The sequence below is a fragment of the Ochotona princeps genome, chromosome 25, assembly GCF_030435755.1.
Source record: "Ochotona princeps isolate mOchPri1 chromosome 25, mOchPri1.hap1, whole genome shotgun sequence".
NCBI lineage: Eukaryota > Metazoa > Chordata > Mammalia > Lagomorpha > Ochotonidae > Ochotona > Ochotona princeps.
In genome coordinates, this window is record NC_080856.1 from 32633871 (window position 1) to 32658356 (window position 24486).

General features: G+C 41.8%; 1 pseudogene; it reads right to left on the reverse strand.

Annotated features, from left to right (window-relative positions):
* The window catches only part of LOC131483358 (zinc finger protein 850-like), a 455811-nt pseudogene that overhangs the window by 260803 nt on the left and 170522 nt on the right, over positions 1–24486 (reverse strand).

Genomic DNA, 24486 nt, shown 5'->3' on the forward strand with positions numbered 1-24486 from the left:
GACATAACAAGAAAATCTTGCCTCGGGAAAAGATTCATCCTTCAAATCTGGGTGTTCATCACTAAAACTGCCACATGCGTCATTTGACATCTGTGGTCCCAATAAAATTCTGTAATCGGATGAGGAATATTGTGATTCAAAAAAGATAAATGTGTAAATAACAAAGATGGCATTTGAAACAAATGTTACATACTGAACATTTATTATCAACATTTAATCTGAAAACAGCATTCACATTTACCACCTAACAAAGGGAGATCACATGCAAATTGCATCTTAATTATTTTAGCAACAAATACCCTCTCTTCTGAAATAAAATAATACTCCTCATGTTTACTATTTAACACTTGCTGAGACTTTCAATGTATGTTTCCACATCCATTCCCCTTTTACAATGTTTTGTATTTGCACTTTTGCTAACGGTTGCTTTTTCATTCAGTTTGTAAGCTTCGACAGGCCATAACAGGTTTCTGGTGGCTAGTCTTTTGGTTGACATGTTTTGTAGTTCTGAGGTCTGTGACTCTGCTAGCGATTGACTCAGAAAAATGATTTTTCAGTCAATGCTGTGTGTTTGCTCATTTCTGTGAATATGCTACTTATTGAAGCATGTAGGCTTTCCACTGTGTTGAAAAGGTTTGCGAATGAATTTTAAAACACATGTAAAACATTCATGCTTCCCCAAGTGAATTCAGATGTTTAATAAAACTTGACTGCTTGCAACCAGATTTTCCACTCATTATATTCAAGTGGTTCTTATCCTGTATGGATATTCTGATGTCAAATGAAACCTGTCTCGTAAGTAAAGGCTTGAAGATACACACTACATTCTTAAGGTTTCTCCCCTATGTGGACCCTCTGATGTCTAATTGGGTGTGACTTCTGAGAACAAGCATTTCCACACTCTCTACATTCATAAGCTTTTTCCCCTGTGTGGACTCTCTGATGCCTAATGAGTTGTGCCATATTAGAAAAGCCCTTTCCACATTCACTACATCCATAAGGTTTTTTCTCCCCAGTGTGAATTCTTTGATGTCTAATAAGGTGTGGCTTACAAGGAAAGCCTTTCCCACACTCATTACATTCATAAGGTTTTTCCCCAGTGTGGACCCTCTGATGTCTGATCATGCTTGACTTATCAGAGAAGCCTTTTCCACACTCACTACATTCATAAGGTTTTTCCCCAGTGTGGATTCTCTGATGAGTAATGAGGTGTGACTTACGAATAAAAGCTTTTCCACACTCACTACATTCATAAGGTTTCTCCCCAGTGTGGATTCTCTGATGAGTAATGAGGTGTGACTTACGAATAAAAGCTTTTCCACACTCACTACATTCATAAGGTTTTTCCCCTGTGTGGATTCTCTGATGTCTAAGGAGCTGTGACTTATCAGAAAAGCCTTTTCCACACTCTCTACATTCATAAGCTTTATCCCCAGTGTGGATTCTCTGATGTATAGTCATGCTTGACTTATCAGAGAAGCCTTTTCCACACTCACTACATTCATAAGGTTTCTCCCCAGTGTGGATTCTCTGATGTCTAAAAAGCTGTGGCTTATCAGAAAAGCCTTTTCCACACTCACTACATTCATAAGGTTTTTCCCCAGTGTGGATTCTCTGATGAGTAATGAGGTGTGACTTACGAATAAAAGCTTTTCCACACTCACTACATTCATAAGGTTTTTCCCCAGTGTGGATTCTCTGATGAGTAATGAGGTGTGACTTACAAATAAAAACTTTTCCACACTCACTACATTCATAAGGTTTCTCCCCAGTGTGGATTCTCTGATGAGTAATGAGGTGTGACTTACGAATAAAAGTTTTTCCACACACACTACATTCATAAGGTTTCTCCCCAGTATGGATTCTCTGATGTATGATCATGCTTGACTTATCAGAGAAGACTTTTCCACACTCACTACATTCATAAGGTTTCTCCCCAGTGTGGATTCTCTGATGAGTAATGAGGTGTGACTTACGAATAAAAGCTTTTCCACACTCACTACATTCATAAGGTTTTTCCCCTGTGTGGATTCTCTGATGTCTAAGGAGGTGTGACTTATCAGAAAAGCCTTTCCCACATTCTCTACATTCATAAGGTTTTTCCCCAGTGTGGATTCTCTGATGTATAGTCATGCTTGACTTATCAGAGAAGCCTTTTCCACACTCACTACATTCATAAGGTTTCTCCCCAGAGTGGATTCTCTGATGAGTAATGAGGTGTGACTTACGAATAAAAGTTTTTCCACACACACTACATTCATAAGGTTTCTCCCCAGTATGGATTCTCTGATGTATGATCATGCTTGACTTATCAGAGAAGACTTTTCCACACTCACTACATTCATAAGGTTTCTCCCCAGTATGGATTCTCTGATGTATGATCATGCTTGACTTATCAGAGAAGACTTTTCCACACTCACTACATTCATAAGGTTTTTCCCCTGTGTGGATTCTCTGATGTCTAAGGAGGTGTGACTTATCAGAAAAGCCTTTCCCACATTCTCTACATTCATAAGGTTTTTCCCCAGTGTGGATTCTCTGATGTATAGTCATGCTTGACTTATCAGAGAAGCCTTTTCCACACTCACTACATTCATAAGGTTTCTCCCCAGAGTGGATTCTCTGATGAGTAATGAGGTGTGACTTACAAATAAAAGCTTTTCCACACTCACTACATTCATAAGATTTTTCCCCAGTGTGGATTCTCTGATGTCTAAAAAGCTGTGGCTTATCAGAAAAGCCTTTTCCACACTCACTACATTCATAAGGTTTCTCCCCAGTGTGGATTCTCTGATGAGTAATGAGGTGTGACTTACGAATAAAAGCTTTTCCACACTCACTACATTCATAAGGTTTCTCCCCAGTGTGGATTCTCTGATGTACAATGAGGTGTTGCTTATAGCAAAACCATTTCCCACACTCAATGCATGCATAAGGTTTTTCTCCAGTGTGCAATCTATTATGTGCATTCATGTTTGACTTATGAGAAAAACCTTTTCCACACTCCCTGCATTCATAAGGTTTCTCCCCTGTGTGGACCCTCTTATGCATGATCAGGCTTGACTTGTGAAGAAACTCTTTTCCACACTCAGTACATTCATAAGATTTTTTTCTTGTGTGGAGTCTCTGTGGCCTCATGAGAGATAATTGCTGGTGAAAGGCTTTTCTGTGCTCATTGCATTCATAAGGTTTCTCTGCACTTTGAAAGATCTGATCTCTAATGAGTTCTGACTTCTGGTACATGTTTTCTTTACATTCATTGGACACACACAAATTGTCTCCTGTGTCAGTTCTCTGTTTGGTGGTAAGGCAAGATTTATAGTAGCCAACATGAATTGCTTCTCCCACACTGACAGGTTGCTGATTACATCGGTCTTTGGGATAAACTTGTTCACACATAAGGACTATCTTCTTCCCGCTGAAAGTTTTCTCATTTTCATTGTGTTCAAAGGACTGCTGACAAATGTCAATGTTGTCAAACTGACTGAGAATTTCCTCACTCTCGAGGTTGTTCTCAGGGACATTAGAGGCATGCTTATTTTCAAATGGTATTTCATCAGGCTTCCTGTGGGAAAAGCAAATTTAAAAGAAACTATGACATCATTTTGTCTCCATTCAAAAAGCTCCAGATCTTTGAGCCCCTCTAGGGAGTTGCTTTCCCCCTTACCTCTTCCAAGTTTAACTGGTCAATTAACTGTAAAAATTTGGTTTACAACTGCTTTTCATTATCTTTTTCTATACTATGTTAAAGGAAAGAATCACCAAGCCTTCCTGGTAACATTTGGTTCAGTGCACAATATGGGAATTAAAAAAGAATTTTGGCTCTAATACAACAGCCATGAGGCTGGACAGAGCAAAGAAAAGACTCCACAATTTTGTACTAAACCTCTGGAAATGACCCTTGGCATCTCATGCCTCTGCAGAAAGAGGAACACAAACACACTCTCATATAATCGCCAGTCACTGCCTAGCTCCAGCTAAACATCCAGATGGATTGTACTTGGATAGGCTTCAGCACACAGCAACATGAAGTAGAATTGGGGGAAGACTAGACTGAGCCAGGCTGCAATACATGCTGGTGGAAAATGAGTTGAGGCAAGCCATGGCAGTCAGGGTGATGTTGGTGCTGGACACATGATCCCTGGGCGCAGGAGATCCAGTGGGGCCCTGGCAGCCTTGTCTGGGCCCTTGGGCACAGCTGTGTGATGAGCTCAGTTTATGAGCCCCAGTGGCTGTATGTGTGGTGGTTTCTGTTGCTTGGCCTGGGTCCTTGGCTGGCCAGTGCAATGGGTCCTGGGACTGCAAGTCCTGGGATTAGATGGTGTGGCAGGCCTCAGGTCACCTGGCTTGGATACTTTACATGCCTGCATGGTGGTGCTAGCCTAGGGAGTGCTGAGGTTGGGGCTCCACTGGGGCAGGATTGACTGGCTCGAGGTCTTGGTGCACTTGCAAGAACTGGTACTCCTCAGTTGAAAAGGAGTATTGGACAACTGGCATGGCTCCACCTGGAAATGGAAGCCCACTGAAGCCTGGAAAGCATATCTGGACCATCCAAGAGAAAGGAGGAGAGAAGAGATTGAATAACTACCCCAGCCATATGATGACAGCAAATATCTGGCAGAAAGGAGACTCCAAGGTCAACCATGCCAGCCAATGAACATTGAAAGGGTTCCCTCTTGCTTGAATCAGTGAGATGAACATCATTTCAGAACTATCAGAACCACCTGGACCGAAACCATGCAGTGTGTGCCACATTGACACCCTGGTTTAGTATCAGGGGTCCAGTACCCATCTTGAAGCACTAGGATGGTTGGGAGACCTGATATAGCTTCTCTGAATATCATTTAACCCTGACCTAAAACAGGAAGGAAAAATAGAAAATTTGGAAATGATCACACCAATTTCTCCTTAATGATCTAATACACGCACACACATTGAGTGCAATTAAATCACACACACACACACACACACACACACACACACACACACACTACACAGAAAGCCAACTCATGAAAAATAAATTATTAGGTCACACTCCCCCAGTCCCACCCACCTCTTGATGTTGGAGGCGGGTGGAGCCTAGGCCTGCCTTGTTCCCAAGGCATCTGCTCCCACTGTACTCACCAGGAAGAGCAAATCCTCTTGAGTCCAGGCAGGCCAAGGCCCAGCTCATCAAATGGCCATAGTGGCTGAACCTAGGGTCCCAAGCATGGACTCCAATGTGGCTCAGGACCTCCCAGGAACAGAAAGTGTACATGACAATATAGAAAATACATAGGTTTCTACTAAATACCAGTTGCTCACATTCAGGAGGTGGATACAGAAACTGGATCTCAAAGTCATTTTTTTTTAATTCATCCTTTTAGAGACAGAGAAGTTTTATTTACAAAGTGGTCATGTGAGCAGGGGAAGAGGAGGCAAGGGGAAAGCACTCCTAGACAGAAAACTAGGTGTTGGTGTGCTTATTGAAATTGAGACATCCAGTTACTAACTTCAATGTTGTCCCAACCCTTGTTTACTGAAGCAGGATGCATAACTGGAAAAAAGAACCCACTCCTCTGTTTTCTCCCAATTCCTGTAAATCCCATTCTTCCACCCTCTTCCACAATCCTACTTTTCTATACTAAGTTAAAGAAAAGAATTACTGAGCTTTCCTGGTAACATTTGGTTCGGTGCACATTATGGGACTTGAAAAAGACTTCTGGATCTTATACTCGAATTAGCAAAGAGAAGACTCCACAAGGTTTGCACCAAAGCTTGTGGGAATGACCCTTGGCATCCCATGCCTCTGCACAAACATGAACACACCCACCCACACACGTAATCCCCAGTCACTGCCTAGCTCCAGCTAAACCTCCAAACTGATTGTACTTTTAGGAGGAAGGGAGTAGACCTTACCCAGAAAAAAGGTTGAGACTTGTGTCTTCCTTCTCCCAATTTTTGGCTAGGCAGCCAGTTCAGGGTCAGCAGCTTGACTCCATCTAGGCTTTCCCTTCTGCCCACCTGTGACACTCACCTAACATCACTGGAACTGAGAGGGGGTAGTATTGCACTTTTTTTTTTTTTTTTGTAACCACTCGCATCACAAGTCCCTATAAAGGCCCATGATAGGGAGAGAGGCTTTCTCTCTTGGTCACATGTTTTTGAAGAATCTAGATGTTTTCTGCTTTTGTGATTCTGCCTTAATTGCTTGGCTAGGAGCTGTGTGAACTCCTGGCCTAACAGTCTATTTGACAGCCACCCGGCAGGACACCTGGCAGGTCATGTAGGTAGACCACTCCTCAGGAAGGAGGACCCTAGTGTTTGATAAGACTCATTGCCCTATAGCCCATCAATTTGTAGCTTTTGAAAGTTGCTTGCTTCAAACCTGCCATTACAGGCCTGTCAACTTGCTTGTTTTGAAAGTTAATAGCTAAAACTGACCAATCATAACTGTATAATTATATGGAATTGTCCTGGCATGGGTTGGGGGCAGACCAGGCTGAATCAGTTCATGTCATCCACTGACAAATCCAAGCACCAGAACAGAGTGTGGGTTGAGCCAGAATTGGTTGCAAAAAAACCAGTACACATTACGTAATGCCAAGGTGAGATGACGTATGCCAGATGCTAATTCTGTCAAGCAGAACCACAGAACCACCTGGAGAGTGCATAATCCGGGAGTGGGAGTGGGCTGAGAGGGAAATAGTGGGATCCTCCCTCCTGGGTTACCACTAACACAGCAAGGCACAAAAACAAGGATAGGAGCAGTGGTGGCTAGACGGAAATGAACCCAACAACATACATGAGGGCTGGATAATGGAGCTGGTTAGATTGAACTAGGCTTAAATACCCACTGACATGTATGAGAGCCAAATGGGGTACAGTACAGATTGGACTACTCTGCTACACATGCTGGAAAACCAGGGTAGGGGGCGGGCCTTGTGGGGGTTACTGTGGGTTGCTCTGACTAGGCTGCAGCTCCCACTGGTTTATGTAAGGGCTGAGTATGAAGTGGGCAGGATTCAGGCTAGACTGCAGCACCCATTGGTTCCAGTAGAAGACAGGGTTGGAAACAGAACCAACCCAGCAATTGCAACCTCAAGCGATGGACTGTTCCAGGCCCTGTACTTGCTAGTACACACAAGAATCTGGTCTGGAAACACCTCATACAAAGTTTCTTTGCGGATCCCCCCAATTGAACTGCCAGACTCAGAACCCTAACCATGAAAAGACAAGAGGACAGAACAAGTCAATCAACCACCTCAGTTATGTGTTAGCAGTGAAAAACTGGGCAAACGGAGACTCTATGAAGGACTATGTCAATCAGTGCATTCTTCAACGACCTCATTGTGCTTGCAGTGGTGAAACTGGCAGCAATTCATACCTATTGAACTACCAAAACCACTTAAGCAAGACCCTCGCAGCATGCCCCGCATCAACGACTGGGGATGGGAGGGAGACTGGTGGGCTTCTCCCATAAAATCTCCTTTTACCTCAGATATATGAAGGAAACAATATGGAAATAATACTCTTACCCATTTTCCTGTAACCCTTGAAATTCTTTACCCTAATTAACTAGGTAATGATTGTCAAAAATACAATAAAAATGGAAAAAGGAAAAAAATGTTTTTATTTACTGGAAATCTAGATATACAGAGAGGATATGAGACACATAGGAAGATCTTCCATGTGCTGATTCACTTCCCAAAAATTCGTAACTTTCAGAGTTGAGCAGCTTTAAAGCCAAAAACCAGGAGCTTTTTCTGGGTCTGCCATGCAGGTGTATAGTCACAAGCCTGTGGGGTGTCCTCAACATTTTCCCAGGCCAAAGGCTGCTGTGGTCCATGCGGTTCATGTGAAAGACACAAAGTTGTGAAGAGAACTTTTCCATTGAAGGCAAGGCCACAAGGAATTTCCTTTGCCTACAACCACCTGAAAAGCAGTTCTACTTCCCTTTGCATAAATAATTGACAACCCCACAGAGATTTCTGTAATATTTAGGCACTGTCTGCCACTGTGGAGTTGCCTTTTACAATCAGTGTGAGCTTGGAAGATGATGTTGGTGATAATGTCTTAGCAAAAGGGCCTTTTACTATTCCTGCTCTCTCGGCTGTCACATTCATCATATGAAAATCAAGGGTGTTAAGTCCCTACATGTAGCAGGAACCTATGCTTAGGGTTGTCCTCCCACATTGACCATATGCTAATCAAGGATGTTAAGTCCCAAAATGTAGTGGAAATCTATTCTTTCCTCTTTCCTTAATCTTTATGTCCGTCCTTCTGTGATACACTTCCTTAACTATTTCAAGACTAAGTTGTAGACTCAGGGTTGTAATAGGAATGTGTTACTGATTGACATGTACCATCTATTGAGAACTTCTTGACCACAGGATTAGGGCGGCTGATATCCTGCCTCCAGGGGAAACAATTGGCAGAAATATCCTTAGGAATGCCTGCTTGACCAGGTGTGAAAAGTGGGTGCCAGAGTTTGTGAAGGCTTCTGATTAAAAAAAGAGGACAGTTTTTAAAACTGTCTATTATGATCCTGAAACTGTAGTGGTCCATTTATTTTTCGATGCCTATTCCAAGCACCCTTCTCAAGTTCTGAACTTCACTTGAGCTGGACTCTGGCAACGGGCAGAGAGCTGGCTGTTAAGTGGGGCTGCCAGGGCACAAACAAGTGTCCATATATGATCCCAGTGCATGCAAGATGAGGGACAGCCACTAGGCTACCATGCCATACCCACGGGTTTGATCTTTACAAATGGCTTATGTGGGCCTTTGCATTACCCCCTGTACATTTCATACATGAGTTGAGAAAAAGCCAGTTTCTTCAACTTTGTCACTCATGTGGCTGCCTAGTTCTGAGAGCTGAACAGCCATAGAATGGCTGGTGCAGATTTGAAGCTGTGTAGTAGCAGCTATTTCCTTGCTGGTTGAGAGACAACCAATGCAATGGGAAGTGTCTTACTCACAGGTTCCTGTCCAGACAAGGAATGCTCAGGCACACTTAGAAATCTAAGACCATTCTGAAAATTTTTGCTGTCTGCATTCAAGAGGCACACCATCTCCTGGCTCTCTCCCAAGAAATGCTATTTGATTCCCTCTGGTTTCAACATTCACCTGGTCACTTTGCAGATAAAACTTCTGTCTCCAAATGAAAAAAAAAAAGTAGAAAGAAAGAATGAAATCCTATTTCTCAAGTCTAATTTTTATGCAATTTCCTTTTCATATTGTGCTGCAATTATGGCCAGAGCTAAGGCTAAGCATTTTTGTGGCAATACAGCTCTATTTTCAGTTATTATATAAGTTTTATAATTAAAACTTGCCTGAAGATTATTTCTTGACCTTTCTGATTAGCTCCAAACAGCTCATTCTGTCCATGGGATTCTGAAATGAGAAGCCGAGTAAACATATGCATGAATCACATCTAAACGTTTCTTTTCAAATGTTCCAGTGAAGCCAATGAGATTTGTTGCCAATCTAGATAGAGCATATTTTAATATTAGTGAAATGTGGACATTTATGAGCATTTATAAATAGGCATTACATCTCATCTATTAATGCCTTAACATAATACCTATATTTTTAAAATAAAAATCTTAATTATATGAGATTGCATATTTAACTTACAGCAGGAAATGACAGAAAATATGGTATAAAAATTCAAAATAAGGCTTGGGGTATCTTACATCCCATCTCATCACTAGTTTGTCTTTTCCTGGCTACTCTGCTTCAAAAACAACTTCAGGAAAATGTATCTTGGGAAGTGGCTCATGTGATTCAAGTGTTTGGGATCATGAAAAGACCCATATGTACTTCTAGATTTATGGTGACAGGCTGGCAAATTGCTAGAATAAACCTATACATGGAGACTATAGAATGCCTGTATCTCACCAGCTGTCCTTCTGAAAGAAACTCAGAGTAAAAATCAAATATAATTCCAGTCAACAATTACTGAGCTATGTATCAATTCCCCTGTCCAATATGTGCTGACCTACCTGCAAGTCTCTGCTTGACAGATTTCTCCACTGTCCATGGTGCTGATCGTTGCTCCAACTTGAAGATCACATCAGGCTTTGTCATGGAGTACCCTGTGAATGGAGAATGATGCAGATTTTCCGAAATCACCATTAGTCCTACCAACTACACTTTATAAACTGTTCTTTCAGTAGCAAACTATAAGAAGTATTCTGCTTAGGCAGGACAGAGTTTCACTCACCCAAGGACAGCAGATTGTTATAGGTCTCAAGCATCACCTCCCTATACAGGGTCCTCTGAGTATTGTCCATTGTCTGCCATTCTTCCTGGGTAAAGTCCACAGCCACATCTTCAAAGGACACCAACACCTGTAACGGCACATGTCTCCTCAGTTCTGGATTGTTAAAGAGAAACACTAACAGTACATTCTCTGTATATTTAATTTGCAACTTTTGTGAATGTAGTTTAATTTACAATTCATACAGCATCACAGAGTAAAAGTTAAATGAAAATATCTTGTGCTGTGTTACTTTTGCAATTCTAATATTACAACAGAATATTCCTTATTCTCATAAAGGTTGTTTTCTCTAAAGATTCTCATTATAATGAACCGTTGAAGGCATTGCTAGAATAGCTCTTCAAGTGGAAGATATCACTCTGTCCGTTATTACCACTCTGCTTTTCAACTAAATTAAGATAAATAATCATATTGACACTGAACCAAAATTTTAACTCAGGACCTAGAATACTAAGCTGAGTTTTACTCTGCTGGGCGTGTTCAATTTGCATCTTCTATGAATGCAGCTTAATTTACTATGTATGTGACAAATAAGGTAAAAACCAAATAAAATCTTTTGTCCTGTATTACGTTTGCAATTCTGAGGCTACAATTCCATTATTATCCTGTGTCAGATCTCTTTCTATAGTGAGCATAAAATGAGTTCACTGTGCAATCTTTAGATACACATGAGCTAAATAACATGCTAGATTAGATAATTAAGACATACGCTTAGGGTCAGACCGTGTGGTCTACTGGCTAAAGTCCTCACCTAGAACGCACCAGGATCCCATATGGGTGCCGGTTCTAGTCCCGTCAGCTCCACTTCCCATCCAGCTCCCTGCTTGTGGCCTGGGAAAGCAGTCGAGGATGGCTCAGAGTACTGGGACCCTGCACCTGCGTGGGAAACCTGGAAGAGGTTCCTGGTTACTGGCTTCAGATCGGCGGAGCACCAGCTGTTGCAGCTCACTTGGGGAGTGAATCATTGAATGGAAGATCTTCCTCTCTGTCTCTGCTCCTGTCTGTATATCTGACTTTGTAATAAAATAAATCTTTAAAAAAAGATATATGCTTAGAATTGTACAAGATAAAAAGAGAAGTTTTTTAAGTAGTTTGCTAATGATTTCCTCAAACATACGGAGGTACTTAAAAATATTATAAAGCAATAATAAACTTCAATTTTCTCATTTCAAAGTGAAATAATGAAATACTGAATATATTTTTAAACTGTACTTGCATGATTAAATATTTCCTACAGCTTATATTGGAATTAAATATAAATAATAGATGATCATATGTATCAATAATACATATATATGTACATACACAAAAGTAAAAAAATTATGGAATACATATGCATGTAATTCCAGTGTATAAATATATAAAATATATATTTTTTCACTTGTGAGTATGCACGTATTTAAAGTCTGTTTTTTATTGATTTTCTGTGGAATAACATAGTTAAACTGCAGTTTTAATTTCTACATATAAACTACAGCTTAGTAGGGAAACAAATGATAGTCTCTTAAACAACTATTTTCTTCTGACCGTTAGTTGGTATCAGCCAGTCATAGCCTGCCAGCTGAACAGAAAATATACATATAACACAAAGACCATGCTGTAACAAACTGAATCCTTTTTTTTATGTTTTGAAAGCTCTTTAGTATTAAGGAGTTAGCTGGGTTGTTCCTGTATTCCAGTTATTTATTTACTACTTTAAACATTAAACACAGCTAGTGTAACTGATATATATCATTTTAACAGCATGATACTTCATTTCAATCATCCCTTTTTCTCTGTTTTTTTTTATATGTGGTCACAGTTTTCTTAATTTTTTCTCAACTCATCAACTTTTTATTCAGTGGAAATTCAAGTTATTTTTTTAATTATGTTGCATTATGTGACACAGTTTCATAGGCTCTGGGATTCACCCAGCACCTCCCTGTAAAAACCTCTACCTTGGTTAGGGTTTTTAACATAAAGTGGTGTTGGATTTTGTCGAAGGCTTTTTCTGCATCTATTGATATTATTAAATGATTTTTATTCTTCAGTTTTTGGATGTGGTGTATCACATTTATGGATTTTTGTATGTTGAACCATCCCTGCACGCCAGGGATGAATCCTACTTGGTCTGGATGAATGATCTGTCTGATGCTTTTTTGAATTCTATTGGCTAGGATTTTGTTGAGAATCTTAGCATCAATTTTCATCAGAGACATAGGTCTGTAGTTTTCCTTCTCAGTTAATTCCTTACCTGGTTTTGGGATTAAGTCATTTGGCTTCATAGAATGAGTTTGGAAGAGTGGCTTCCTTTTCTATTATTTTGAAGAACTTGTAGAAGATTGGGGTTAGCTCTATTTGGAATGTTTTGTAGAAATCTGTGGTGAAGCCATTTCAGCCTGGGCTTTTCTTTGTTGGGAGATGTTTAATCACTGACTCTATCTCTGCTTGGGTTATGGGTTTTTTTTTAAAGATTTATTCATTTGATTACAGCCAGATATACACAGAGAGGAGGAGAAAGAGAGGAAGATCTTCCGTCTGATGATTCAATCCCCAAGTGAGCCGCAACAGGCTGGTGCGCCCCGATACTAAGCCAGGAACCTGGAACCTCTTCCGGGTCTCCACGCGGGTGCAGTGTCCCAATGCATTGGGCCATCCCCAACTGCCTTCCCAGGCCACAAGCAGGGAGCTGGATGGGAAGTGGAGCTGCCGGGGTCAGAACTGGCGCCCATATGGGATCCCGGGGCTTTCAAGGCAAGGACTTTAGCCGGTAGGCCACGTCACCGGGCCCGGGGTTATGGGTTTGCTCAGTTCTTCTGTTGCCTCTGAGGTAAGCCTTTCTAAGTGGTGGAAGTCTAGGAACCTTTCCATTTCCTGGTGGTTTTCTGATTTGTTAGAGTACAGTTCCTTGTAGTAATTTCTAATTATTTTCTTATTGGTTGCAGTGTCTGTTGTTATGTTACCTTTTTCACCTTTGCTGCTCCTAATTCTTGCTTTCTCTTGTCTTTTCTTTGTCAGTCAGGCCGGTGGGGTGTCTATTTTATTTATCTTCCCAAGAAACCAGCTTTTTGATTCATTGATTTTTTAACATAGTTTTTTTATTTCTATTTGGTTTATTTCCTACCTTGTTTTGATAATTTCTTGTTTCCTATTGTTTGTGGGGTCATTTTGCTGCTGATTTTCCATTTCCTAGAGGTGTGTGCTTAATTCCAGTAATTGGTACCTTTCTTCGGCCTTGACATGAGCACCAATTGCAATGAGCTTACCACATAACACTGCTTTAGTGGTGTCCCACCAGTTTTGGAATGTTGTATCTGAGTTTTCATTTGTTTCCATAATTTTTTATCTCATCTTTAATTTCTTCTCTAACTCATTCTTTGTTTAACAGCAAATTGTTCAACCTCCAAGTGTTTATATATTTCCTGGGACATTTTGAATTATTGATTTCCAATTTCATTCTGTGGTGGTCTGAGAAGGTGCATGGTATGATTCCAGTTTTTTTGAAGTTAGTTTTCCTTGCTTTGTTTCCTATCATGTGGTCTATCCTGGAGAAAGGGCCATACACTGCTGAGAAAAAATGTAGATGTAGCAATGAAAGGTTCTATAAATGTCTACTAAGTCCAATTGTTCCATTGTGTGTGTGAGCTCTGTAGTTTCTCTGTTGAGCCTTTGTCTTGTTCATCTGTCTATTGGTGTTAATGGGTGTTCACATATCGCATGATTATTGTATGTTCATCTGTATCTTCCTATAAGTCTATAAGTAATTGCTTCCCGTAGCTGAGTGCATCTCAATTTGGGGCATACATATTAAGGATGGTAATCACTTACTGATGGATCATTCCTTTCAACAATAGCAAACGCACTTCTGTGTCCTTTTTGATGTTTGTCACATTGAAGTCTGCATTATCTGAAATCAGGACCAATACACCAGCCTTTTTTTCTCATGCACTGGTGTGAAATATCTTTTTCGATCCCTTCAGTTTCAGTTCCTATATTTTCTGGTTAGATGTGTCTCTTGTAGGCAAGAGAGATTTGGGTTCTGTTTGTTGATCCAATCCGTTCATCTATGTCCTTTGACTGATGAATTTAGGCCATTTATGTTAAGAGTTGATACTGAGAGACTGCAATTTTGTCCTGCCATGTGCGTATGTTTTTGTGGGTGTTGGTATCTGATTGTGTTGCCTTGTGTGGACTTCAGTGGTTAGGTCTTCCCGTGTGCCATCCTTGCTTACAGTTTCCTTCTTTTTCTGGGATTAGCACATTTATAAAGAGATTTTGTAGGATTAGTTTTGTGCTGGCATATTCTTCCAGTTTCTCCTTGCTATGGAAGTATCTAATTTCATTCTCAAATACATATGAGATCTTTGCTGGGTACATTATTTTTGGTTCACAGTTGTTCTGTTTCAGGATTTGAAAGATTTTATTACATTCTCTCTTTGCTTGAAGTGATTGATCTGAGAAGTCTGCACTGATCCTGATTTGCCTGCCCCTAAATGTAAGCTTGTCCATGCTTCATGCTATTCTCAGAATTCTTTCTTTGTATTCATTGGAGGGGAGCTTGAGTACCACATGTCTGGGTGAGGTACTCTTTGTGTCAAATCTGTTGGGGGTTCTCTGAACTTCCTGGAATTGGGCTGGGTTCATGTTCCAAGCATTTTGGGAGTTTTCCTGTATAATTTCTTCGAGCACCGCTACATACCTATCTCTCTTTCCACTCCTTCTGGAAGGCCTATAATTCTCATATTCGACTTCTTGATGTCATGCATTTCCTGTATGGCCTTATTGGCCTTGTTCAAATGTTTCTCAAGCTGATTGATGTTTTGCCTATTTTCATTCTAGGAATCTTCCAATTCAGAGATTCTGTCTTTTGTTGCATTAATTCTGTTGGATAGGCTCTCAACTCTGTGCTGCAGTTCAAGGATCTCATTTGTTGACTAATTTTGTTTCTGTGTTCATGTGACTTTTGAATTCTTAAGCTCTTCCCATCATTTTTCATTGTCTCTGAAGAGTTTTATAATTATTTTTCTGAATTCCTTGTCTGATGGGTCGTCAATTATTTCAGCTGTCATCTCTGTGATTGACCAGGCCATTTGGTGACTTTTTGGGGTGGCAATGGCTTTTTCCTCTGACTCATTTCTTTTCCTGTGACCTCTTGGCATTTTATGTGATCTGATATTGCTGCCTTCTAATCCTTGAGCTTTGCTGCCACCTAGTGTAGACCTAGATGTTTTTCTCCTTTTGTGGTGCCTTGGTTCCCCTCCCCTACTTCTTCAGCCTGCAGTATTGTGGGCTCTTTAAAACATGGTGATATTTATGGTAGCTATTGGATCTCTCTTCTGTAGGGTTCTCGTGGCCCTGGAATTGGCACCACCCAGTGCTGGGGAGTTCTAGCTCCCAGGTTTGCCCAGGTTCTTTGTTTCTGTACCTAGTCACCCTCTCCAGCCAGTCTGCCCTGATCCAAGACTGCCATGAATTGCTGCGTTCAGGCACCCTTCACCATGTTTTGTTCCCGAGATCCGCCTGCCCTCACCTCCTGCTAAGGGTGGATAATACCCTGTGTTAGCGGCTCCCTAAAGTTCGCTCACCAGATTTCGCTCAAATCTCTGCAGCCTGGGGCACCTTCCTTGTCCTTTTCAGGTTGCTGATCTTAGTCATTCGCATCTATTTTACCACTGTGTGCCACCTTTCTCAGTCCTGGCGGCACTGGGGGATTTACCACATTGTTCTCCGTGGTTCTTTTCTTTCAGGCTCACTTCAGTCCCTAACTTTTAGGTCTCTGGGTCACATCAGTCTAACTCCGTTGGCCAACTGGACTCCCCTCCCTCATTATTTTCTTAAACAATTGAAATAACATGCTTTAAATTCGCATTGTACTCAAGATCTTAATTTTTCATTAAGTGACTAAAACAATAGTAAGATGATCAATTTAATAGGTAAGTAGTATAAATATAATGAAATAAAAAAATGTTTCAATCATACAATTTACAGGCACAGATCATTAAAACTAGGGTAGAATATCATCATTCACTATTTAACAAAGATATAAATCCAAAGTGACAAATCATGTTTGCAGCAATACTGATATATACCACTAGTCCCACTTTTTGTTGTTGCTTGTGATTTTTTTTTTTTTGCTACTCTACATAACAATTTCATGTTTGTATCTCTGTGCTTGGAATATTTCACTCAACATCTTGGCCTCTAGTTACACTCATTTTCGTATAATACACAGATTTTTGTTTCCACAACTGAGTAACAGCCCGTTGTACACAGATACTACTTTTTCCTTACAAAATTTTCTAATCATGGACACCTCAATTCATTCCACATCTTGTGTATTATGAATAGTACTGTTATTAAAAAGATAGTATCTCTTTTACAGAATGTGTTCATAACTTTCAGAAAATACAGCTAGTAGTGAGATTACTCAGACTTACAGTAATCTCATTTAAATTTTTTTCTTTTTATTTATTTATTTTAAATTTATTCATTAATTACATTGTATTATGTGACACAGTTTCATAGATATTGGGATTCTCCCCACCCCTCCCCAAACCCTCCTCCCATGGTAGATTCCTCCACCTTGTTGCATTACCACAGTTCAAGTTCAGGAATCATTTAAATTAAATCCTTTAAATTTTATGTAAGCTTTTTAAAATTTTAATCTTCTTTTAAAAGATTTTTTTGTCTTTATTGCAAAATCAAATACAGAGACAAAGAGCTACAGAGAGCAAGTTATTCCATCCGATGATTTACTGCCTAAGTGGTCTCAATGACTGGTGCTGTGCCAATACGAAGACAGGAGCCAGGAGCTCTTAAGGTTCACCCATGCAAGTGTAAAGTTCAAGGCTATGCGCCATTCTTGACTATTTTCCCAGGCCACAGGCAGATAGCTTGATGGGAAGCAGGGCTACAGGAATTAGAACCAGTGTCTATATGGGATCCCAGCACATTCAAGGCAAGGAGTTTAGCTGCTAGGCTACCATGCTGAACCAGCAATCATATTTGTAAACATTTAAGAAATTTTATACTATTTTTCACGTGCTGACTTAATCTATAACTCCATCAGCATTGTATAAATATTCTCATTTTATACTTCCTTACCAGTATTTGTTACCCTTTCTTTGAAAAAAAAAAAAAAGCCATTCTGACAGGGTTGTGATGTTGATTTACATTTCCCAAAGGCTACATTTTGAGAACTATCTACTGAAGTCCTTTGATCGTTTCTACACCTAAGAGAGAATGTTTATGTTGTTAAGGTCACATGGAGCTTGAAACATAAAAGTTGCCAATTTGAACAACAAATGGAACTTCCTGTGTCTTGATATTTGACAAATTTTTGAGTGATATAGAGGGCCAGCATGGTGGCCTAGCAGCTAAAGTCCTTGCCTTGATGGCACCAGGATCCCATAAGGCGACCAGTTCTAATCAACACAGCTCCACTTCCCTTCCAGCTCCCTGCTTGTGCCCTGAGGAAGCAGTTGAGGATGGCCCAAAGCTTGGGAAAGCTGAACCCACGTGGGAGACCTGGAGGAATCTGCTGGTTCCTGGCCCTGGATTGGCATAGTTCTGGCTGTTGCTGTCACTTGGGCAATGACTCATCAGATCAAAGATGTTCCTCACTGTCTCCTCTCCTCTCTGTATATCTGACTTTGCAATAAAAGTAAAAATAAAAAATATATTTAAAAAAAAGATAAGAGAATCCCTAATAATCCAAACAACTTATAATACAAGTACAATCTCTCTAGCAAAAAACAAAAGCCAAAAACCCTAATATTTCTTAATGAAACATGGCTTTTACTTAGATTTGGGATTTTTTGTTTCCCTGTTTTTGAATCATTTATTTATTTGAAAACCAGAGATAGAGAAATTGGAAAAGGGGCCTGACACAATAGCCTAGTGGTGAAAGCCCTCACAGTGCATGCACCAGGATGCCATAAAGGTGCCAGTGTGTGTTCTGGCTAATCCACATCCTAACCAGCACCCTGCCTGTAGTGTGGGAATGTGGTAAAGGGCAGCCAAAAGCCTTGGGACCCTGAACCTGTGTACTAGGTCAAGAAGAAACTTCAGGCTTCTGATCAGCTCAGTTCCTTCCATTGCAACTCTTTCAGAGAGTAGATGGAGAATCTTTGTGGCCCCTTCTTTCTGTTTATCTGCCTCTCAAAAATATATACATATATGAATTTTCTATGCTTATTGTGAATGATGTTTACATATGTGATCAGGGTGGGAAGGTTCAAGGCTTAGGGAAAAGTTGACATGATCATTGTTTCCAAGTTTTCTATTTCTTCTTCCTATGGAACTGGACCATATTCTGCTTGGTCATTTTCCATCTAGCTCCCTGCTTGTAGCCTCAAAAAGTATTAGACTAGAAGGCCAAAAGCCACAGGATCCTGCACCTGAATGGGAGACCTGGAAGAAGTTCCTGGCTTCAGATTGGCTCAGCTCTGGCAGCTCTGGCCATTGCAGCCACTTTGGGATTATACCAGTGAGTGGAAGATCTGTCTCTCCTTCTTCGTGTAAATCTGAGTTTCCAATCAATAAAAATGAGAAAACACATTTAGCAAATTGTACCTTAACAATGGCATTATACTTTTATTTGTAGTCATCAAGATTTCACTCCTATTGACACATTATAGCACATTCAGAGTGGGCTGGGTTTAAGAATTATTACACCAGGGCCCGGTGGCATGGCCTAGTGGCTAAAGTCCTCGCCTTGAACACCCCGGGATCCCATATGGGTGCTGCTTCTAATCCTGGCTGCTCCACTTCCCATCCAGCTCCCTGCTTGTGGGCTGGGAAAGGAGTTGACGACGGCCCAAAGCCTGGGGTTCCTGCACCCATCTGGAGACCTGGAGGAGGTTCCTGGTTCCTGGCTTCAGATCGGCACGGACCAGCTGTTGCGCTCACTTGGGGAGTGAAATCATTGGATGGAAGATCTTCCTCTCTGTCTCTCCTCCTCTATGTATATCCGCCTTTCCAAAAAAATAATAAATCTTTTTAAAAAAAATTCTTATACCAAAGGTAAACATAGTTGCGACACTGAAAAAGTTATTAAGCTCAATGCATAGTAGATTTAAAGGATGATCTTCATTTAATTTGTGCATCAGTCACAAATTAAATAAGCATGTATTACAGTTTAACTATGACTGTCAACTCAAATGCTACCTGGTGGGGACGACTAACAGCCTACCTGCCTATGATCTGAGGCATGGCTTAGAGCCATGTTTGCAGTACTTGACCTATGACATGATTAGAGGTTCTAAAGGGACAGACATGCCTTCTAGCCAATTACAGTGTCATTGTTGTGTGGGAGGGCTGTCTGGGACTGCCCTTCTGCTTTCTCTCTTCCTAGTGAGTTGTGTTCACCTTACAATAAATGGACATGCTCCCTCAGACTATCCCCGGTGGTTCTTGCAGCCCAAGAACTCTGACACAGCATCCCCTTGGTGGTTTCGGGCATGTTGGCAGGAAAATCGTGAGACTCAAAAACAATAAAAACAGATATCAAAATGGACAAAGAACTAAAAATATTTCTACAAAGAAGATAATCAAAAGGCTAATTAACTCACACAAAAAGATTTTCAGCATGATTAATCACTAAGTGAATGAAACTGGCAACCACAATGATATGCCACTTTATATCCATTGCAATGTCCTTCATTAAAACAACCTAGTCAAGAATAATTCAAGTTGCCTTCAAGCAGCCAGGCCCTGTTCTGTCCTTCTAACAACCAGACGAAAGAGGCCATTGGGGCTAGGGTTCTCTTTGCGCTCCTTTGCCATCCATGCCAAGGCCAGGATGGTTCAAGCTGCCTTTAAGCAACCAGACCATGCTGTGTCCCTCACCTCAGCCAAAGTTGGCCAGCGTGGTCCAGGATCCAGTTTGGCACTTAGCCCAGGCCAGAATGGCTCAAGCTGCCTTCAAGTAGCCAGGTTGGGCTATGCCTTTTCCACCACCAGCCAAGAGGTGACACTGGGTACAAGCTCATGTTTACGCTCTCAGCAAAGGCCAAGATGTCTGAAGCTGCATTCAAGCAGCTAGGCTGGGATGCTTGATTCCAGGAGCAAGAATTGCGGATTGCTCAGGAGAAGGAGTAAGGGGGATGTGTGGGAGGCAGGACCACTGAAGGAGTATGTTGCAGCTAAGGAATGACTTCTGAAGGACTTCTACTGACAAAAGCCACTTTACCTGCAGGTAAATGAGGGGGCTAACACCTAGTGGTTTGGAAGCTATAACTGAGGACATTTCTGTGTCAGATGAGTGAGTACACATGCCCACATGGGAGACCTGAACTGGGATGGTTAACATGGACTACCACCACCCACCAGTGCACACATAAGTTAGGGCTGGGGGCCTGTCTGGCAGGGAAAGATTACACTACTGCCAACAAGTTTCATAGAAGGGGCAGATAATGTTAAGCTGGGCCATGATACCCACAGGCGTGCATAAGAACTAGGTTTGGGGATAGATCCTTTGGGGAATATGAGGGCTCAACCTGTGGAACTGCATTTCTGAAGGCTGGCTCAAGAGCCGAGAGTTGTAAAGAGTTGAACAGCACAGGACAATGGAACCCTCTGACACTCATGAATACTGGGATTGGGAACAGGACACACTGGTCCAGGCTGCAGCACAGAGCAGTCTGCTGATCAAAACAACAAGCAAAGGAACCATGGCAGGGGCAGACCATGAGTTATAGGGTGTCACTTTGATTGGGATGCAGTTCCCAATTGGTGTACATGAGAGCTAAATGTGGGATGGGCATGGTTGGCCTCGACGACAGCATCCACTGGTTTGCATAAGAGATGGGACTGGAGACAAACTAATCCAGCAACTGCAACAACCTGTGTGTGCATAGGCTGATGTGGGTGATAGACTGTGCTGACCCCATCCTTGCAATACAAACACAAGTCTATGATCACCTCAAATAGTTTCTTCAGGGATACTGACCACTGATCCAATGGACACAGAACTCCAAAAATGTGGACAAATGTGGAATCTGTGCATTAACTTTGGAGTTCATGTATCAGAACTGGGCCTCCTCATTTGTTGAATGAACATGCTCAGTTGCACATAGGGGATATGGCAGTCTGTTGGAGCCTGCAGATGAAGGAGGGTAGAAAAGATTGGACAACTACCTCAGACAAGTGTTGACACTAAAGATCTGGCTGAATGGAAACTAGTTGGAATGTCAACCAATGGACCGTGGGAGGATTTCTTATGGAAACCACTTGAACAGAACACTCAGAGCATGCTCCACATCAGGGACCCTGGAAATAAGATGGCCATTCTGCATCCACGGTTCTATTGTAGGGATTCTGGGAGTAGCTTTTCTCCTTCTCTCCACAATCCCCCAGACTAATAAGAAGAAAATTTGGAAACAATGGTTACATCCACCTTCCCCTAACTCTTGATCCTTCCTAGCTTAATCAGTATCCACATGTGCATGCATGCTCCCTTCTCAAATGTGTAAACATCATCAAAATAAAATTTAAAGAAAGAACCATAAGAAAAGAATTACTGCAATTCTAGACACACATTCTACAGCATATTTTTATGGCAACCAAAGCACACTTTTATTTGTAAATATACTTCCTGTTGCCAATGAGAAAGAACCAACCGTGATCAGAGAAATATAGAAATCAAAAGTTTTCACTTTACATGGTCAACACCTGAACAATAACAACTAAAATGTCAAATAGCATCCTAAGCACTGATCTCCAACTCTCTGAAAAATAAGAAGCCAAGTCTAGGAGTGGAAACAGGAAATTCAAAATACAGATTAATGAAGAAATGAATAAAAACTGTATTCAGCAATACTTTAGATAAAGGAAACATTCATTGTTCTTAAAAGGAAAACAAAATCAATAAACCTTTTACTAGATTAATCAAAAAGTAGGCTTCAGTACATGACATCACAAAGAAGAGGGACATATTACAATTGGTATCACAGTAGAGGAGTGGATCAGGGCTGTCTGGACAAAGTGGGTTCTGTCACTACTTGTGAGATGAAAGAGCTGCTGCATTTTTTTCTTTTGTTTTTATAAACATTACTTTTATTGGAAAGCATGATATATAAAAAAAAAAAGCAGGCGAGACAGAGAGGATGATCTTCCATCTGCTGATTCACTCCCCAAGTGGCCACAAAGGCCAGAGCTGAGCAGATTTGAAGCCAGGAACCCAGAGATTCTTCCGGGCCTCCCACACAGGTGCAAGGCCCCATGTGTTTGGGCCGTCCTGCACTGCTTTCCCATGCCACAATCAGGGAGCTGGATGAGAAGTGGGGCTGCCGGGATTAGAACCAGCACCGATACAGAATCCCAACATGTGCAAAGCATGGACTTTACCCACTAGGTTTTCGTGCCAGGCCCAGCTGCTTTATTTCTGATCCAGCTCCCTTCTAGTGCCCGTGTGAATGCAGAGGATATCCCAAGTGCTTGAGTCCCTGTACTGATCTGGGAGAACTGGGAAGAAGCTTCAATCTGGTCCTGCTTTAACCACCATGGTCACTTGGAAAGGGATAAAACAGAAGGAAGATCTCTAGGCTACATCTCTCCTGCTGAGCTATGTATGAGCTGTGTCTGGATATAGACAATCCTGGGCTGGGCTGTAATATCCAACAGAAAAAACAGACTGGCAAATTGATGGCCAATCAGGAAAGGCCACTGTTCCTGCTAAGACAGGAGATGGACGAAGTAGAGCTGCACCATGGACCCACTCATCTGGCATTGGGATAAGTTCTCATGGAAAAGATTGTACAATTCCTCTGTTGGGACACAGTCCCTGCAGGTGAAAGCAAAAACCATGACAGGGAACAGCCTAGAGCAGGCCAGGTTATGGTACCCAAGGGCATGCCTTTGGCTCAGGTCTGGGGCAAACCAGGCTAGGCCACTTCATATCACCCACTGGCAAATCTGAGAGCCAGAAATAGTATGTGGATCATGCCAAATTGGGCCGCAACACCACACAATTCAGATTAGAGATGGGACTGGCAGCTGGTCGGACTGGCTAGACTGTAGCTCCCATCTATGCAAGCTTGAACTGGGGGCAAGCTGGGCCAAGACACGCTGTAGCACTCAATGGCAAATGCCGAGGTGAACTATGCTATGCCAGACTTGGCCACAGCACATAAGCATTAAAAGTGAGACTCATGGGAAAGCAGGCAAACCCAGTAGAGGGCTGCAGGGAGCTCCCCCACTGAGCCACTACTCCCAATGGTGCATGTGAGAGCTGGTATTTAGGCAGACCAGTCCGGGCAGGGCTATAACATTTGTTGGCCTGCATGTTTATGGAAGAGGGAAAATCCAAGGTGGGCAGACTGTACCTACTGGTATGTGCATAAGCCAGAGTGGGTGTGGGTTGGGTTGGATGGGCTTTGCCACAGTATCACTTAGCAAATGATGGCTCCAGCAGAGGGGGTGGGGCAAATTCTTCCAAGCTAAACTACAGAAACACCTAGAGTGCAAGATCCAGGGTGGGAGAAAGCCCATGAGGGAAACAGTGAGCACCTCTCTAATAGACTGCAACACTCATTGGTATGTCTAGAAGAGAGGGCTGGAGACAGATCTGACCCAGCAATATCAACCACCAACATGTGCTTAAGCTGATTTGGGTGATGGAATGTGCTGGACCCTCTATTGGCATGCACACACAAGAATCAGGTCTGGGATCACATCAGATCAAGTTTCTTTGGGGATCCCCCCCCCCCAACCAACTGAATCACTGGATTCAGAACTCCAACCATGGAGAGAACTGCAGGTTCCAGGGACTGACCATGGAGGGTACTTGTTAGAAACAGGCCTCCTCAGTGGCTTCGATGCAGCAGTGAACAGCATATTCAGCTGCACACAAAGGATATGGTAATACATTAGAGCATGCAGAGGACACTTGTACCATAACAGAGCACGAAGAACAGAACAAGCTAATCAACTACCCCAGACAAGTGCTGGAGGTGAATATGTGGACAAACAGAGACTCTAAGGTGGACTGTATCAACCAGTGGATTCTGGACAGATTTCATTGTGCTTGAATGGCGAGACCAGCAGTAATTCAGAATTGCTGAACTATCAAAACCTCAGAGCATGCCCCACATCAGGGATCATGGGATGGTTGGGAGGCTGGGTGTGGCTTCTGCCTTTATCTCCTCCCTTCCCCCAGATACAGGAAGAAAAAGAGAATGTGGAAATGGTGATCTCACCTAACTTCCTGTAGCCTTGACCAACCACTCTATACAACAATGTAAAAA